The sequence below is a fragment of the Dromiciops gliroides genome, chromosome 1, assembly GCF_019393635.1.
Source record: "Dromiciops gliroides isolate mDroGli1 chromosome 1, mDroGli1.pri, whole genome shotgun sequence".
Lineage (NCBI taxonomy): Eukaryota > Metazoa > Chordata > Mammalia > Microbiotheria > Microbiotheriidae > Dromiciops > Dromiciops gliroides.
The window spans coordinates 87,558,662-87,578,168 of record NC_057861.1 but is presented as its reverse complement, the minus strand read 5'-3'; the positions used below and the strand labels follow the sequence as shown (position 1 = coordinate 87,578,168).

General features: G+C 39.5%; 1 protein-coding gene across 1 annotated transcript in view; it reads right to left on the bottom strand.

Moving 5' to 3' along the window:
- Window positions 1–19,507, bottom strand: part of KCNK9 (potassium two pore domain channel subfamily K member 9) — a 192,142-nt gene that overhangs the window by 120,913 nt on the left and 51,722 nt on the right. The window lies entirely within an intron of this gene.

Sequence of the window (19,507 nt, the reverse complement as noted above, 5' to 3'; positions counted from 1 at the left end):
TGGTGGTAGGTGGTAATGGTGCTACTGGCAATTTTAGTTGTAGTGGTAGTCATAGTAGTGGGGGGAGTAGTGGTGGTGGTAGTAATAAAGTAGTAGTAGGTACTAACAGCCATAGTTGTCTTTTTCTTTTCTTTTTATTTTCAGGGTAATAGGGGTTAAATGACTTGCCCAGGGTCACACAGCTAGTAAGTGTCATGTGTCTGAGGTCAGATTTGAACTCAGGTCCTCCCGAATACAGGGCTGGTGCTTTATCCACTGCGCCACCCAGCTGCCCTTCCATAGTTGTAGTAGTAGCAGCAACAACATGTCCTTGAATTCCAGAAACAATAAACTACATTACTTTTTAAAATGTTCACTTTTGGCCAAGCCACCTCTCAAGACCATCACATTGTATGCCCAGTGAAAGGGGAAAATTCACCATAGTATTTACATAATGTAGTCCTTGGAGAGGCTATAGGGACAGGAAAAACAGCTGCCAACATAAAATGAAGATGATACAGGCTAAAATCTCAACACTGCCACTTCAATTCAACTCTCATGTTGAGTAGAGCATGGTCTAAATGATCAGTCAGTCAGTCAATAAACTCCATCTTTTGGGGCAGCTAGGTGGCGCAGTGGATTAGAGCACCAGCCCTGGAATCAGGAGGACCTGAGTTTAACTCTGGCTTCAGACACTTGACACTTACTGGCTGTGTAACCCTGGGCAAGTCACTTAACCCTAATTGCCTCACCAAAAAATTCAAAAATTTAAAAATTGTAAAATTTTTTAAAAAATTAACTCCATCTTTCTGTGCCTTACTTCACTTATCTCTAAAATGGGAGCAGCAATAGCTACACTGCTTATCTCCCAGGCCTAGTGGCACTGAGCCCATGATGCTCCATAGACAGACATGTGAGACTATTCTCATAAGCTCCTTCAGTGGGATTCTGCTTAAAGTGAATAGGAGTGATGAGGCAATTCCAAGGGTGCAGTGGCCCTTTTTGTCTTTTTGTTGCAGACTCAAAATATGTGATTAACACTAGACACAAATCTGGCTGGAAAACATGTGTTTAAAGCTAATCCTTATGCAAACCCGATGACTTTATGCATGATGCACCATCAGCTGAACATCCTACACAATTTTTCATGTAAATATAATCGGATGTGTGAACACCTGCAGCAATCGGGAGCACGCTTTTCCCCAGTCCTTAACCCTAAGCTTACTGTGGATCCCAGATGTTCTCTCCCAGCATCTCCCTGTGTTACCGCACCCACGTTGACTGGCATCGCTGATAGAATTGTTAATTCAGCTTCCCCAACTGTCTATAATTAGGCTGGTGATAGCACCAGCCTCCTGGTGTAGAAGCGTGTCTCCCTCCAGGACTCCTTCTGTTTGCTCCAGTTATTATTGTTAATGACAACATACTTCAATGCTTCAGGGATCTGTGGTTTCATCAGTGTAGGCACTCTCTCCAATCCATAAATCAATCAACAAGTATCTATTAAGTGCCTAGATACCAAGACAAAAGTGAAACCATTCCTGCCTTCAAGGAGTTGTGATTCTAACTGGACTGTAACTCCCCCATGCCTTGCTATTGAAGGTCTCTTCTGGCCCTAAATCCTATGCTCCCATGACCTCAGGAAAAATAATAATGATAATAGAAATAGTAGTAATTATAAAATGCTTTGATGTTTGTAAATGTTCTCTCATTTGATCCTTACAACAGGCTTGGGAGGTAGGTGTTATTATTATCACCATTTTCCCATTTTACAGATGAGGAAACTGAGACTGAGAGAGTTCAAATGACTTGTCCAGGGTCACATAGCTAGTCAATGTCTGAAATAGGAATTAAATTCAGGTCCTCTTGTCTCAGAATCCAATACTCTATCATCTGTACCACCTGGCTACCTTTATCAAACTTTTTCCCAGCTGTCACTTAGGGTGAAAAAACTCATCATATGGTAGGCTATTTTTTAGTGATATAGCTCTCCATATAGTGTAATGAATACTGGTCTTGGGTATCAAAGGACCTGTGTCGAAGGGGCCACCAGGACACCAAACATATTTCTATAGTACTATAAGGTTTACAAAGTACCACCCGATAGTTGCAAGTATGATTATCTCCATTTTACAGATACAGAAACCAAGCCCCAGATATATATATATATATTTGGTGAGGCAATGAGGGTTAAATGACTTGCCCAGGGTCACACAGCTAGTAGGTGTCAAGTGTCTGAGGCTGGATTTGAACTCAGTTCCTGCTGAATCCAAGGCCAGTGCTTTATCCACTGTGCCACCTAGCTGCCCCCAAGCCCCAGATAATATTAAGGGATTTATATGTAGTCACATGGCTAGTAAGCATTAACCTCACAAAAACTAAGTTCAAAAAAAGGTGCTATCAAGATTAAGAGGAAAGAACACCTCTGGCTAGGAAAAATCAGGGAAAACTTTAAGAAAGAGGTGACATTGAATCTGGATTTTAAAAGATGGGCAGAATCTCAATAAACAGTGTTGGGGAGGGCATCCCAACCATGGAGAATCATATGAAGAAGACAAATGTGGGGAAGCACAGAGTATGCTCAAGAAATTGTGAATTTGTTCACCTTGTCTAGAGAGTAGGATTTATGAGGGAAGAGAAGGGTGATATTAATATGGAAAATGAGGCTAGTACCCGATCATGAAGGGCATTGAATGCCACAAAATTCTTTACACCCATTATATTTTTTGATCATCAAAACAAATCTGTGAAGCCTAAATAAAAGAAAAAGATAATTATCTCCAGGAAGGGGACAGAAGCAGATCTGTGATTAAATCATTATGGAGAATTACCAATGTGGATAACTCCTTCCAACAGTACAGATCCCCACTTTATTAATAACTTAGTGTTAAGAAAGTTTTCTGGAACACACAGAGCCAAGGCTTGTACCTAGGTGTTCCTAACTCCAAGGCCAGCACCCTATCCACTATTCCAAAGCTTCTTAAACTAAGGGTCAAGACCCCATGTAGGGTTGCATAACTGAATTTGAAAGGTCACAAAAAATTGCCAGTAAATGTGTGATTTCTATACCTATTCTATATATATATATATATATATATATAATATTTATATTTTATATACCTGGGGTCGTGTAAAAATTTCTCACATAAAAAGGAGTTGAGTGGGATGAGTTTAAGAAGCCCTGCACTGTACCATGTAACCTCTTCCTCATTTTGGTTTGTGGGGTTGGGTTTTGGGTTTTTTTGGTTTTGTTTTTTTGGTTTTTGCTTTTGTTTTTGTTTAACAGATGAGGGAATGGGTTCAGAAAAGCCAGAAATCAAATCACAACTCAGCCACTTACTAACTGCGTGACCTTGGGGAAGTCACTTCCTTCTGTGAGTCACAAAGGTCTTTCCCATCTAAACATTTGTTGTTCTGCAAATCAAACACGTGTCAGGAAGTATGTCAGATGCAGAGGTGATCTAGTACCTCCTTAGCATAAAAGATGCTTCAGGTCCATCACTGCCAGTTAGAGATGACCTCGTGCTTGGCAATGAACTTTCAGGCAGTGATTGTGCCTGAAACATTGATATTTTCTCCAGGGCATTTTGCCTTGGTGCATCAGCTTGGCCTTCTCTCCTCCCTCCAGGCAGCCCCTCCTTTTTTCTTCTTCAGGGCCATTGTCTTCCTGATGTGAAAAATGAACTTGACTTAGCTCAATGTCAATTGCATCAAAGGAAGGGGAAAAAAAACCTACAATTCTCAAATGGGGAATGATTAACTACTCCAGTTGTAAAACCAAACTTATCACAAATTTAAAAGGGTTCTCCTAGAAAAACTTTATCCACTAGGCATTTATGCCAAAGTTGGCAACCTTTCACCATTGGGAGGTATATTATCCAAACTCTCACAAGGCCCCACTCAAGTAGAATGGCGCTGATCAGATGGAAAAAGCAAGAGAACAGCTTTTCTCACAATCTTTATTTCATATTCTGAGATCTATGTCCATTGCCAAGGATACAAATTTTATGTTTTCTTCATTTAACTCCAAACAAATGGTCCTTTCCCACAAGATGTAAGGGCAAGCCAATTACTGTATTTCTTTACTTCTGCAGAGTCCTTAGTATCTTCATCCATACAATGGAAATAAGACCTAAATCTGGATTGGAGGCAGCTAGCTGGCACAATAGGTAGTCTGCTGGACTTGGAGTCAGAAAGAACTGAGTTCAAATTTAGCCTCAAACACTTAATATCTGTGTTACATAACTTCTTGTCTGGCTCAATTTCCTTATTTACAAAATGAGGATAATAATAGCACCTGCTTCCCAGGGTTCTGAGGCTCAGAGGAGAGAGAGAGAGAGAGAGATCACTTTGAAAACCTTAAAGTATTATATAAATGTTAGTTGCTGCTGCTACTACTACTACTATTGTGTTCATTCTGGGGTTTGTTTGTTTTTTAAGGATATGGGAGGTTATATTCTTAGCATTCCCAGGAAGGCACACAAGCCATGTAAAGCTCAACATTCTGGCAGAAAATCTCTAATTTCCACATAATCCTGGCAGATATTACATACTATCATTTACATGATTTAGTTGATCAGTTCCTAATTTCACAAGTCAATGCTATATACATCTAGCTATATGCATTTATATTATTTACTACTTATACACACATATCTTACATGACTTTAATGTGGTATTTCCAAAGCACAAGTGAAAGTGTCTGACTCTTTGGGACCCCATTTGGGGTTTTCCTGGCAAAGATACTGGAGTGGTTTACCATTTCCTTCTCCAGCTCATCTGACAGGTGAGGAAACCAAGGCAAACAGGGTTAAGTGACTTGCCCAGGGTCACACAACTGGGAAGTGTCTGAGGTCAGATTTGAACTCAGGAAGATGTCTTCCTGACTTCAGACCTATCACTCTAGCTGCCCACTGCCACCACCTCCTTCTCCTCCACCTCCACCTCCACCTCCTCCTTCCCCTCCTCCTCCTCCTCCTTCTCCTCTTCCTCTTCCTCCTTCCTCTCCTCTTCCTCTTTCTCCTCCCTCCCTTCCTCCTCCTCCTCCTCTCTCCTCCTCTTTTCCTTTCTCCTCCTCCTCCTCTCTCCTCCTCTTTTCCTTTCTCCTCCTCCTTCTCCTCCTCCTCCTCCTCTCCTCTCCTCCTTCTCCTCCTCCTCCCCCTCTTCTCCTTCAAGGATTTTTGAGAGGATCAAATGAGGTCATATTTACAAAGTCCTTAGCATGGTCTGACATATAGTGGACACTATATAAATGCTTACTACTACTACTACTACTATTACCACCATTATGATGGCTGTTACTATTGCTATTTTATTTTTAAGATAAATCAGCAAAAAACTAGCTTTTTTACTTTGGGTGAATTGCTTCCAATTTCAGAGCCAGAAATAGCCACATGGCTCATCTGGTCCAACCCCTCCTTTTATACATAAGAAAACTGAGGCTAAAACATTTTCTAGTCTGACATTTTATGTCCTAGCTCTTTGTTTCTATGTCAAATTTGATTTGATTAAGGCGGGTTGAGGTCATAAACACAAGTACTACTAAGCCCTCACTAAGTGGAGTGGTACTATGCTTGGGAGCAGAAATACAGAGATAAAAATTAAATAGTCCCTGACCTCAAGGAGCTGATAGTCTAATGAATAATAATGATGACTGATATTTGCACTGTGCTTTATGTACATGATCATATTCGATCTTCACAACAGCCCTATGAGACGTAGGCCAAGTATTCCATTTTGCATGGAACTGAAGGAATGTTATGACTTACCCAAGGTCACACAACTAGTAAGTTCAATAGGCAGGATTCAAACACAGTTCCCTGCTGACTCCAAGTCCAGTTGCTTTCCCACAATGCTGTGCTATCTCTTCCCTTGTCTCTTTATACTCAATCCTCTGTCAAGCTTGTTGATTCTGTTTCTGCTACCACCTGACCTTTCTTCTGAGATTTAGACCAGACTCTTTAATTGTCTATGGGGCATCTCCATCCAGGTATCCCATAGGTTTCTTAAACCCAGCTTGTTCAAAGCCAAATTTGTTATCATTCTCCATAAACCCATTTCTTTCTAGGTGGCACAATGGATAGAGTGCTGGGCCTGAAGTTAGGATGACTTTCTGAGTTCAAATCTGGCCTCACATTGTAGTGGTTATTTGTCCTTCATTCTCGAAAAGGACCATAACATCGGGTTGGTGTCATAACTTGCAGTGAATTGGATTTAAACGAGGGAAGGTGGCACAAGGTCATCAACCTCACTCTCTCCTCCAGAGACATCTGAGAAAGATATACATCAGGACAACTGGAGATGATCCTGGATATTTTAAGGCAATTGGGGTTGTGACTTGCCCAGGGTCACATCCCTGGTGTCTAAAGTGATATTTGAACTCAGGCCCTCCCAATTTCATGGCCAGTGCTCTATCCACTGTGCCACCTAACTGCCCTACTCATTGTTTGTATGACTCTAGGCAAGTCATTTAACCCTCTTTGCTCATATTCTTCATCTGTAAAATGAGCTGGAGAAGAAAATGGCAAACCATTCCAGTATCTTTGCCAAGAAAACCCCAAATGGGGTCATGAAGAGTCAGACATGATGGAACAACAACAAATCTATTTCTCCTCCTGACTTCATTATTTTTATCTGTGTTAACACCATTCACCAAGTCTCCTGTGTTTTTTAACTTTGGTTTTATCTTTGGATATGAGAATCAAAGGAGAGGAAAGAAAGAATAAGTTGCATGCAAAGATCTTATCATGTCATTGATCAATTAAAAATTATTCTGTGGAGGGGCAGCTAGGTGGTGCAGTGGATAGAGCACCGGCTCTGGAGTCAGGAGTACCTGAGTTCAAATCTGGCCTCAGACATTTGACACTTACTAGCTGTGTGACCCTGGGCAAGTCACTTAACCCCAATTGCCTCGCCAAAAAAAAAAAACCAATTATTCTGTGGAGGCAGCTAGGTGGTACAGTGGATAAAGCACTGACCCTGGATTCAGGACAAGATGACATATTTGTCATCACATCCCCCAAGGAGATTATGAACCTAAAGACTCATAAGAGCTAGGTCGATGTATTATCTACACTTTGAATCTTACCCAATGAAAATCATAGTGTTTGTGAGTACATAACAAACATTTTTTTTTAAAATGCTGTTTATGAATCAATCAGTCAACAAGTATTTATTAAACACCTTGCAGGTGCCAAGCATTATGTTCACTCGATGTCCTAAGGTCCTTTCCAGCTGACGTTCTATGATTCTGTGAGAAAAACACTTTGAAAAACAAATTGGTTCTGATAGTTATTGATAATAAAATAATGTCATCAATTTGCTTAAAGTAAATTTATGTTTTTATAAATCCATTTTAGTGATCTTTTATCATCACTTCTATTTCCTACTATCTCTCCTCTCACTCCCAGAGTCACCCTTTATTTGTTTTGTTGTTGTTGTTCATTCTTTGTTCTCAAAGACGACCATGATAGATGTCATGACTTGCAATGAATTGGATTTAAGTAAAGAAAGGCTGTGCAGTCACCAGCCTCAGTTTCTCCTCCAGAGCCATCTGGGTCCCATAGCAAGATGTATTATCAGGATGACTGGAGATGATCCTGGATGTTTAAGGCAATTGGGGTTAAGTGACTTGCCCAGGGTCACACAGCTGGTAAATGTCTGAGATCAAATTTGAACTCAGGTCTTCCCAACTTCAGGGCCAGTGTTCTATCCACTGCACCACCTAGTTGCCCCTGACCCCATATGATAAAGTGTGCTTTGAGTAAGGTGTTTTTTGGTTTTGGTTTTGGTTTTTCAGGGCAATGAGGGTTAAGTGACTTGCCCAGGGTCACACAGCTAGTAAGTATCAAGTGTCTGAGGCCAGATTTGAACTCGGGTCCTCCTGAATTCAGGTCCAGTGTTTTATCGACTGTGCCACCTAGCTGCCCCCTTGAATAAGTTTTTAAAAAATACTTATTGTCAAAGCCATAAAACCTCAACCTCAAAAAGAAGAGGGGAGGGTAATATTTTCAGTAACCTCCCCATTCTCATTCATTCATTCATCCATTCATCAAACATCAACTGAGCATCACCAAGTAGCCTAAGTAATATAACACAAGGCTCACTGAATGCTACCACATCCCAAAAAAGTATCAGCTGTACCATCCTGCTCAGTCCCAGATCACATACTCCCTCTGCAGTTCAGCCTAGCAATGGGGAAACTGCGATACCCATGGGTCTAAAGGACAGGAAGTAGCACCCAAGGGTTCCTTCTGAATTTATGGGCCTCTAGTCCTTGAAATTCTCATCATGGAGTCACAGGTCCTTGCAGCTAGAAGGGACCTTGGAGACCAACTAGTCCAAGCCTTTCATTTTACAGAACCAGAGAAGGATTTAATGGTAGCAAAGCAATGCTAGAACTAGAACCCAAGACATGGGACTCCCATTTGAGGACTCACTTCTTCCTCTGCATCAAACTGCCACTCAAGACCTGCATTTTCAGCAGGCTAGTTTCATGTTATTCTAGGAGGCAAAGTCATGGAAGAGTTTGGGGCTTCACAATGGAAAATCTTGGTCAATCACGGGTTAGTGTGAGGGAACTAACTTTGGGTTTGTCATGCAAAAACCCTCTGTGCCCCAATTTCCACATCTGCAGAATGGATATGTAAAACCGCTCTCTGAATCATTCACCCAATCTATACTATCGATAAAAATATGGATCCCCAGAGAGGTTATTGCTACTACTTTCAGAGTTCTATGGATAAATCTGTGGGTGGCCAGCTTTCTAACACTATGTCAAAGCCCCTACCATGGTGTTTCCCTTTAACAATTCATCAGTAGATGGGGCAGCTAGGTGGCGCAGCGGATAGAGCACTGGCCCGGGAGTCAGGAGGACCTGAGTTCAATTCCGGTCTCAGACACTTGACACTTACTAGCTATGTGACCCTGGGCAAGTCACTTAACCCCAATTGCCTCACCAAAATAAATAAATAAATAAATAAAAATTCATCAGTAGCGTCAGTTCTTTAGCAAAGGAAGTCACTCAAATAATATAACAGTAATAATAGTTATATATATATATATATATATATATATATATATATATATATATATATGTTATTTGAGTGAATTTCTTTGCCAAAGAACTGAGTCTACTGGTGGATTGTTAGCTAGGTGGCACAGTGGATAAAGCACCAGACCTGGAGTCAGGAAGACTCATCTCCTAAGTTCAAAGTGAGCAAGTCACTTAACTCGGTTTGCCTCGGTTTCCTCATACTGAGCTGAAGAAGGAAATGGCAAACTACTCCAGGATTTTTGTCAAGAAAACCTCAAATGGTGGCATGAAAAGTCAGACACAACTGAAAAACAATTAAATAACAACAAATAATAGTTATAAAACATTTCCCCCCAACACCAGGGGTGTACTCCCCAACAAATAAACATAGTGTCCATTAGGGTAGGAGGAAGAATGGACACAAACTGAAAGCACAGCAGTAATGAGGTACACATGCAAGAAACACATAAAGCCAAAGCAAGTCACAACTTCAGGGCATCTATGTCTATTATTCCTCCAGAGGGCTGATTGATGAGTTGTTCCACAACCCTGTTGGCCTGGGTAACTCAGAGGCATGGCATCTTGGATGATTTGAGGTTGTGTCAAGCAGATACCTTGGTGCCTGGTTAGGCTCTCAACTGGGCTAAGCAGCTATCAGATAGTGCCAGACAGGTCGTGATGCTATTGGACAGTGATTGTTAGATGAAGCTGGGCAGGCCACTCTGCTGATGGTTAGCTACTTCCAGGCTGGGCCACGCATGTTCTGCTGCCATTGGGATGCCCTCATGGTATAGTATCTCTGCTAGATGAGCAATCCACTGTACTCCTTAGGCTCACTATTCAATAAGCAGCTGCAATCTTTTCCACCTTCACCACTGACTTAGCTGGATGTTACTGCACTCTTTGGTTGGAGTGTTACAGTGATCTTTTCAGCTGGAGCGCTACAACGTTCTTTCAGTTATAGCAAAAACCCTCTGCTTAGGATCAGCAGCAGCCTTTGACTCTCTCAGAGCCAGGGCACTGAGCTTATTTGTCATTTCCAGGTGGCAGATGGTAGATGGTCTAGCTTCACATATTAAACAATGCTCCCTGGAGCTCAAAGCCCCTATGCTACAGTAAGACACTCTACCTTGCCTTAGAGCAGATGTTCTTAACCTCTGGTCCACCCACCCCATAGATAAAATTCACAGTGTCATACATGTAGAAGAGAATATATGTGTGCATGTGTATGTATGTGTATAAATGTACATTACATGTGTGTATATGTGTATGCATATACACGCATGCATATATACATGTATACACACATACATTTTCACATATACTTTTTCACGCACACATGCCTACACATACACATACACATACACATACACATACACATACACATACACATACACATACACATACACATACACATACACATACACATACACATACACATATATATGTGTGTAGACAGACAGACAGATCTTTGGTTTTTACTAATGTTTAGCATTTCCTTCATTTATGAATTGGAGAGGGGAAAAAATGGCATTCTAAGAAAGGGTTCATATGCTTCACCTGACTGTCAAAGGGGACCATAATATAAAAAAGGCTATGAACCCCTGCCTTCAGGTTATCAGTTCCAATCCAATCAGTTCCAATCCAATCAGTTCCACCTCCCATATTCCTTTGGGGATTTTATGTAGATGAAGGCTAGGAACAAAGTTATGAATGCAGTCTGTGCCCTAAAGGAAAGTCCATTGTCTGGCTGGCCTCTTCATATGCAATTAAGCTATTCAAGCTCCAGACTCTTGTTCTGGTGGCCTTCCATTTGTATTTCAGTGTCTCAGTTCTTTAGCTCCTCCAGTCTTTAAGCTTTTGCTGAGTCTCATTAGGGCACCCTCTCTTTTAGGTATAATAAAAATTAAGCTAGTGGTGGTGGAACTAGGCAGCCCTGATAAAGGCCATGGTCCTGGAAAAAAAAAAAAAAAACCTTTTGCCTCCTTTTTAATTTTTACAGTACATCCCTGTTCTGCATACCCAGGAAATTCCTTGAAACCAATTCTGACCCATTCAATTCAATTCAGCTAACATTTATTAAATGGCTACCATGTGTAAGTCTGTGTATTCAATGCTGGGAGTGCAAAAATATGTGTAACATAAGCCCTTCTCTCAGGGAGTTTACAATATGACACAGGGGAAACCATCACATTCCACTTTACATTGTAGTCATTTGTGTACATAAGTGTATAGGGGGAAGTACAGACAAAGTGCTATGGAAAATTTGAAGAGGGACAGATGACTTTCACCTTGGGAGGGAGGATGTTTAGGGGAAACTTCATGAAGGAAACCTAGGCTTTAAAGGAAGAAGGGAACAGATATAAGGGGGAGATGTCCATTCTAGGCATTGGAAATGGCATGAGCAAAGAAATAGAAGGCAGGAACATGAAGCCAAACTATAGTACCATTTTGCTAAAACCTACCCCCACCCCCATTCAGGTTGGATATGTTAGCATAATCTTGACTCCTCTTTCTTATTCATTTCCCATATCTATTCAGTCACGAAATCCTGATTCTTCCTGTGAAAAATTCCTCATACCTGCTGTTTTCATTTCCACTGCCCCTAGCTTAATTATTATTTTTTCCCTTTTGCAGGTGAGAAAATCATGTTCAAGAGGAGTCACCTTGCCAGGAAATACAGAGCTGAGACTAGAATCCAAGGCTACTGATCCCCCCCCCACCCCATTCAGAGTTCCTTTCCTGGCACCCTCATTCATGCCAATGGATCTGAAAAGAGAGCATCCAAGCTTGATGGAATCATAAATTTCCCTACTTTACCAACTGATTTCCTCCCATAATGGACTCTGGTGAAGACATTTAACATCTCTTAACCTTCCTTAATTTTCTTATTTGTAAAATGGGGATGATTTGTACTCCTGACCTCTTAAGGTTGTTATGAGTAAAATATCTGTCACTATTGTTTTCATTGTTGTGATCTCATTCTACTTATCTTTTCTAATGGCATTCAGAAAGAAATTGTCCAAAGGCAAGTCACTATCCTGATATTATTCATTCATATTTAATATTTTATAGATTATAGATTTTTGTAAAAGTAGGGGGAAAGAGTTCAACAGCAATAGAAAGAGACATTCCATTTAAAATATCTGTAGATAGTATAAAATATCTGGAGCCTACCTGCCAAGACAAACCCAGAAACTATACAACCACTACAATAAAACACTTTTCACACAAATAAAGTAAGATCTAAATAATTGGAAAAATATTAATTGCTCATGGGTAGACTGAGCCAATATATTAAAAATGATAATGCTACCTAAATTAATCCATTTATTTAGTGCCATCCCAATTAAACTATCAAAAAATTATTTTACAGATATATAAATAATAAAATTCATCTGTAAGAACAAAAGCTTGATATGGGGGGGGGGGGGAGCATATGGCCCGGAGCACTCCAGAAGTTCTCTGGGGTACAGCAAAGAACCTTCTCCTTGAGAAACTAATCCAAAGACAGACACACCTAAAGAGATAAGTGGAACTGGATCTCTGTGGAGTTAGCTCCAGGACCCCCACCCTTCATTCTAGTCTCCCTCACCATGGGGGAGATAAGATTAGGTGTGGCTGCTGCCTTTGTGGCTGGAGGAGGACCAGAGAGATGGCTTTATCTGAAACCACCTCTCACCCAACTTCCTCAGCCACCATCAGAGGGGGGTGGTCCTCCCTCACTAAGGGTACTTTCCACAGTCAGATGATCACCCCTATCAGTCCTCTATAAAATTATCTGCCTCTCTCCTGCTTGAGGAGATTGGTATCTCAGAGCCATGCTCTGTGCCATGCCTTTCTCCCCATGAGAAGAAGTTTGAGGATTTCTCTCTTGGTTTCCCTTTCCCAGTCCCTAAATAAACTACTATCTTATTCTAATTGCTTTTGTGTGCAAGAAGGTGTAATTCTTTAAAGAGGAATTCCTAAGGACCCCAAATCCCTATCCCCTATTTCAAACCCCCTACCCCATTTTTACCACATCAAGCTCAAGGATATCAAGGGAATTGATGAAAAGATAAAAAAGAAAGTGGTCTAGCCATACCAGATCTCAAACTTTATTATAAAGCAGTAACTATCAAAACAATCTGGTATTGGCTAAGAAATAGAGTGGTGGATAATAGGAATAGAATAGGTACAAATTACACCATAGTAAATCACTGTAGTAATCTAGTATATGATAAATGTAAAGATCCAAGTTTTTGGAACAAAAACTCATTATTTGACAAAAACTGCTAGGAAAACTAGCAGTAGTTTATACAAACTAGGTATAAACTAACATCTCACATCATATACTAAAATAAAGTCAAAAGGGGTACACAATTTAGACATAAAAGGTGATACCATAAGCAAATTAAGAGAGAATGGAGGGCACCTAGGTGGTGCAGTGGATAGAGCACCGGCCCTGGATTCAGGAGGACCTGAGTTCAAATCCAGCCACAGACACTTGATACTTACTAGTTGTGTGACCCAGGGCAAGTCACTTAACCCCAATTGCCTCACCAATGAAAAAAAAAAAAGAGAGAGAGTATGGAATAGTTTATCTGTCAGATTTATGGACAGAAGAAGAATTTAGAACAAAAGAAATAGAGATATAGAGAACATTATAAAATGTAAAATAGATCATTTTGATTATATAAAATTTTAAAACTTTTGCACAAACAAAACCAATGAAGCCAAAATTATAAGGAAAGCAGAAAACTAGGAAAGAATTTTTGTAATGAGTATCTCTGATAAAGGCCTCATTTCTCAAATATATAGAGAACTGAGTCAAACTTATAAAAGTACATGTCATTCCCCAAATAATAAAAATGGTCAAAGGACATGAACAGGCAGTTTTCAGACAAAGAAATTAAAGCTATCTATAGTCATAAGAAAAAATGCTTTAATGATTATCGATCAGAGAAATGCAAATTAAAGCAACTCTGAGGTACTACTTCACACCTATCAAAGTGGGTAATATGAGAAAAAAAGGAAAATGTTGGATGATAGAAATATGAACTGAACCAGCCATTCTGATTATAGCTATAGCTATAGAACTATTCATACCCTTTGATCCAGCAATACCACTCCTAGATTTATATCCTAAAGACATCCAAAAAAGGAAGGGGGGAGGACCTATTTGCACAAAAATATATATAGCAACTCTTTTTGTGGTATCTAGGAATTGGAAATCAAAGGCATGCACATCATTTGGGGAATAGCTTGGGATGATTTCAGAAAAGCCTGGAAAGACTTATATGAACTGATGTATAGTGAAGTGAGCAGAACCAAGAGAACATTGTGCACAGTGACAGCAATATTGTTTGGTGAAGAACTGTGAATAACTTATTCTCAGCAGTACAATGATCCAAGACAATCCCAAAGGACTAATGATGAAGCAAACCATTCACCTCTAAAGAAAGAACTGATATTGATTGAACACAGACTGAAGCATTCTATTTTTAACTTTCTTCAAATTTTCCTTTTATTAGAGTCTTCTTATACAAAATTACTCATATGGTAATATTTTACATAATTGTACATGTATAACCTATATCTGATTGCTTACCACCTCAGGGAGGGGAAGGAGGAGGGGAGGGAGAGATAGAATTTGGAACTCAAAACTTTAAATAAAAATGTTTATTTAAAAAGTGTGGGGGGGGGGAATGACTGATTTTCGTAACTGAATAAGAGTATTACAATGTAAATTCATCTTCTAAAGACTTTTGGAAAGCATCTTGAATACAACATCATTATTATTATTTCATATAGTCACCACCACCCTACCCCCAATAGTTGGAAATAAATCAATATATAGCTCATGAAAGCTATTAGAGAAACAGCAACCATCAAATGGATGAAGTTTAGAGAAAAAAACAAACCTGATAATACAAATTGCTTCTCAAAATAATCTCAAAATACACAATTCCTATGGCAACAGCCCTGTTGCCTACAGCCTGCCAAAGGAGAAATGAAGTGTGAAGACATGCTTCAGGGACTGGGTAGTTCAGGCACTAAAGAAACACCTAGAAAGAACCTTTGTATTTGGTGCCCTAATTATGCCCTTTTAAGCATTTGCCAATGTCAACCAAGGAAGGCAATGCTCAGATCCTAGTGCCATTAATCCCAAGAGACATAAAGGATGTCAGAGAGAATCTAGTGCAAGGTGCCACTTTCTACAGGATATCTCTGAGAAAGAAGCTTTTCAAGCTTTCCTTGAATACTTCAGTGATGAGAAACACCCTAACTAGGAAGCCCATTCTATTATGAAATTGTTCTGATTGGTAGAAAGTTCTTCCTTATGTGTGTACCCTTTGATCCAGCAAGAGCAAAACTAGGTTTTTATCCCAAAGAGATTTTTGTTTTGTTTTGTTTTGTTTGCAGGGCAATAAGGGTTAAGTGATTTGCCCAGGGTCACACAGCTAGTAAGCATCAAGTGTCTGAGGACAAATTTGAACTCAGGTCCTCCTGAATCCAAAGCTGGTGCTTTATCCATTGCACCACCTAGCTGTCCCCTGGCAGTTTTTGCTTTGTTGAGATTTTTTTTTAAAGGTGAGAGACAAGGGGAGGACCTATTTGTACAAAATATTTATAGCAGCTATTTTTCTGGTAGCAAATAACTGGAAATTGAGGGGATGTCCATGAATTGGGGAATGTCTGAAAAAGCTTTGGTATACAATTATAATGGATAGCTATTGTGTTATGAGAAATGATGAGCAGGATGATGAAAAAAAGCCTGGAAAGACTGACATGATGCAAAGTGAAGTAAGCAGAACCAGGAGAACAGTATACACAGTAATAGCAATATTGTACAATGATCAACTGTGAATGGCTTAGCTATTCTCAGCAATACAATGATCTAAGACAGTTCCAAAGGATGCATGATAAAAAATGCTATCCACATCCAAAGAAAGAACTGATGGAGTCTGAATGCAGATTGAAGCATACTATTTTTTGCCTTTTTTTTTTCTTTTGGTCTGTTTCTTCTTTCACAACATGACTAATGAGGAGATACACTTTACATGATCACACATATATAACCTATGTCAAATTTATTACTGTTTTTGGTGGGGGGAGGAAGGAAGAAAATTTGGAACTCAAAATTTTTAAGTGACTGTTAAAAGTTTGTCTTTACATATAATTTGAGGGGAAAATAAAATACTATTTAAAAAAAGAAAAGTCAAGTTTAAACAAAAAAAGAAAGTTCTTCCTTAAACTAGGTAAGGTTTCTTTCCACAACAGGTTCTAATTTTGCCCATTGAGTCATATATAAGAAGTTGAATCCCTCTTCCAGATGATAGAGCTTCAGATATTTGAACTCAAGAAAAGAGTGGTCACTAAGAACCAACATGATGTCATCATGAACAGATTATGCCAGACTAACCTCTTTTCTTTTAGGTTCTTGGAACAATCAATCAACAAGCATTTGTCACAGGCAAATAGGAAACATTCCCTGGGATACCTAGATCAGTAAAATGCCCTTGATATAGTATCGTGAATTTTTATTTTTATTTTTTAATTTTTTTGCAGGGCAGTGAGGGTTAAGTGACTTGCCCAGGGTCACACAGCTAGTAAGTGTCAAGTGTCTGAGACTGGATTTAAACTGAGGTCCTCCTGAATCCAGGGCCAATGCTTTATCCACTGCACCACCTGGCTGCCCCTGTATTGTGAAATTTCATGAAGGTACTTGAAAAGGAAATTATGCTAGTCTTCATGGATAAGATGGAGAGACATATGCAGGATGGATACACAGAATGTTTCTGAATTGATAAAATTACCACACTCAAAATGGAATAGGAGAAAAAATACTGACTCTGGTGTCAGAAGACTAGGTTAAAGCCCACCAATATATGATCAAGCATATATAGATCATGTCAAATCCTTGATAAAAATTCATGGCACCTATATTTACAGAGTTCTTCTCCACTTGTTCTGGGAATACCATTGGAAAAGCACTAGCTCTGAAGCTAGAGAATCAGGCTTTAAATCCCACCTATGACCTATGATTTTAGGGAAATTATTTTAACTTTGCTGGGGCTTAGTTTACTCATCTATAGAATTAGGAAGTTGTACTGGATGGCCTCTAAAGTCTAACCCAAATCTAACCTCAGACACTTACTAGCTATGTGAACCTGGGTAAGTCATTTAACCCCAATTTTCTTAAACATCCAGGGCTATCTCCAGCCATTGTGATATATATATATATATATATATATATATATATATATATATATATATATATATATATATATATCTTGCTACTGGACCCAAATAGCTCTGGAGAAGAGAATTAGGCTGGTGACTTTGCATAGCCCTCCTTCACTTAAATCCAATTCTGTGCAAGTCATGACATCACCCCCATGTCATGGTCCTCTTCAAGAATGAAGGACAAACAACTACCCAGATCTAGATCTATTATTCAATGATTATCTGTCCTCTAGAACTCAAATTGGTCATCTGATCTTTAATAATTATTTTTTGTTTGGTTGGTTGGTTTTTTTGGCAGGGCAATGGGGGTTAAGTGACTTGCCCAGGGTCACACAACTAGTAAGTGTCAAGTGTCTGAGGCTGGATTTGAACTCAGGTACTCCTGAATCCAGGGCCAGTGCTTTATCCACTGTACCACCTAGCTGCCCCTTCTTTAATAATTATTAATGAATCAGCAGAAACCTAGAGAAAGTTCCTAGTGGAATGGATCTATCATTGGCCTTATTGAATTCCATGTTTTATTAATGACTTGGATAAACACATAACTGGCATACTTGCCACAGAATAGTCAAATCTCAGGTTTGGAAGGGATCATCTAATTGAATTCCCAGCTATACAGGAATCCCCTCTCTAGTAAAGTGGTAATCTAGTCTTCATTTGAAGGGTCCTGCTTCCCAAGACTGGGCACACTGGTAGCACACTGGATAGAGTGCTGGTCATGGAGTCAAAAAGACTTACCTTCCTGAATTCAAATCCAGATTACTAATTGTGTGATCCTGGGTAAGTCACTTAACCCTGTTTGTCTCAGTTTCCTCATCTGTAAAATGAGTTAAAGAAAATGGCAAACTACTCCAGTATCCTTGCCAAAAAAAGTCCAGATGGGTTAGAAAAAGTTAGACATGTCTGAAAAATGACTAAAACAACAACAACAATCCATTCCACATTGGAGAGTTCTAATTTTTAGGACATTTTTGCTATTTTTAAGACTAAATCTGCCTCTTTTCAACTTCCACTTAGTGTTCCTAGTTCTCTCATCTCCTATAGTCTTACTCAAGTCCTTCTCCTTGAATCTTTTTTCTCCTTTAGCTCTACACCTTCTCCTTTCCCCTTTCTTCCTTTAACCTCTTAAGTCCTGCTAAATTTCCCTTTTCCAAATTCGACTTCTAGCCTCCTTCACAATTGCCAAACTCTTCACAATTTATTTTCCTTTTTCTGTAGCTCACATACTGCTCCTTTTCCCACATGACTTTGTCCCAATGAGATTAGAAGTAGAATCCCCAGTTCTGATCTCTTGGACCAAGTAGAAACAATCCAATTCCTCTTCCTTATGACACACCACTCAAATAGTTGAAGACTTTATTAAATTTCAAATGACACAAAATTAAGAGAGAAAGAGAACATACTGGATGAAAGATTCAGGACCTCAAAATACAAACATTTTTAGGGTATTTTCAATCATGGACAAATCGGATACTGAGATAATTTCCAAAAACAAGAGTGTAATTAAGAAGCAACAGAGAGTTATCAAGACTGGCTGGAAGGGGCAGCTAGGTGGAGCAGTGGATAAAGCACCAGCCCTGGAATCAGGAGGACCTGAGTTCAAATTTGACCTCAGACACTTAACACTTACTACCTGAGTGACCCTGGGCAAGTCACTTAACCCCAATTGCCACACACACACACACACACACACACACAAAGACTGGCTGGAATTATTTACAGATATCTACTTCCAGTGGTTTTCATGAACATAAAGGAGTATGCTCAGTTCTGAGATGATATTTATAAAGTGCTCCACCCAGTGCCTGGCACAAAGTAGCCCTTTAACAAATATTTGTTCCCTTCCCTGTCTGAAGGAATATAGAAAGTATTACTGACTATTATGAAGTTGTAGACAGGAAATTTAACAACCTATGGGCACAAGTGCCCAGTTCATCACTGCACCAAAAAAAGGAACAGCTTTAGAAAGGAAAGGTAGACTTAGAAACTAAATAGTTATTTGAGAAGACAATACCTTAGAATGGGATTTGGATTTCTGAACCATAGCTTAAAATATCTGAATAATAGCCAGTTGGTCAACTCCTTTCTCCCTTATTTCTTTTATTATTCCTTCTTTTAAGGGATTGCTCTATGGGTGAGCAAAAGTACATTGTGAAATAAAGGAGAGAAGTTTCCTGATTATAAGGAGTTCAGTTTCTTCTGTCCACCCACCACTAAGTCCCACAGTCCATTGCTTCCCCTGCTGTGCCTCTCTTCTTGCTACTA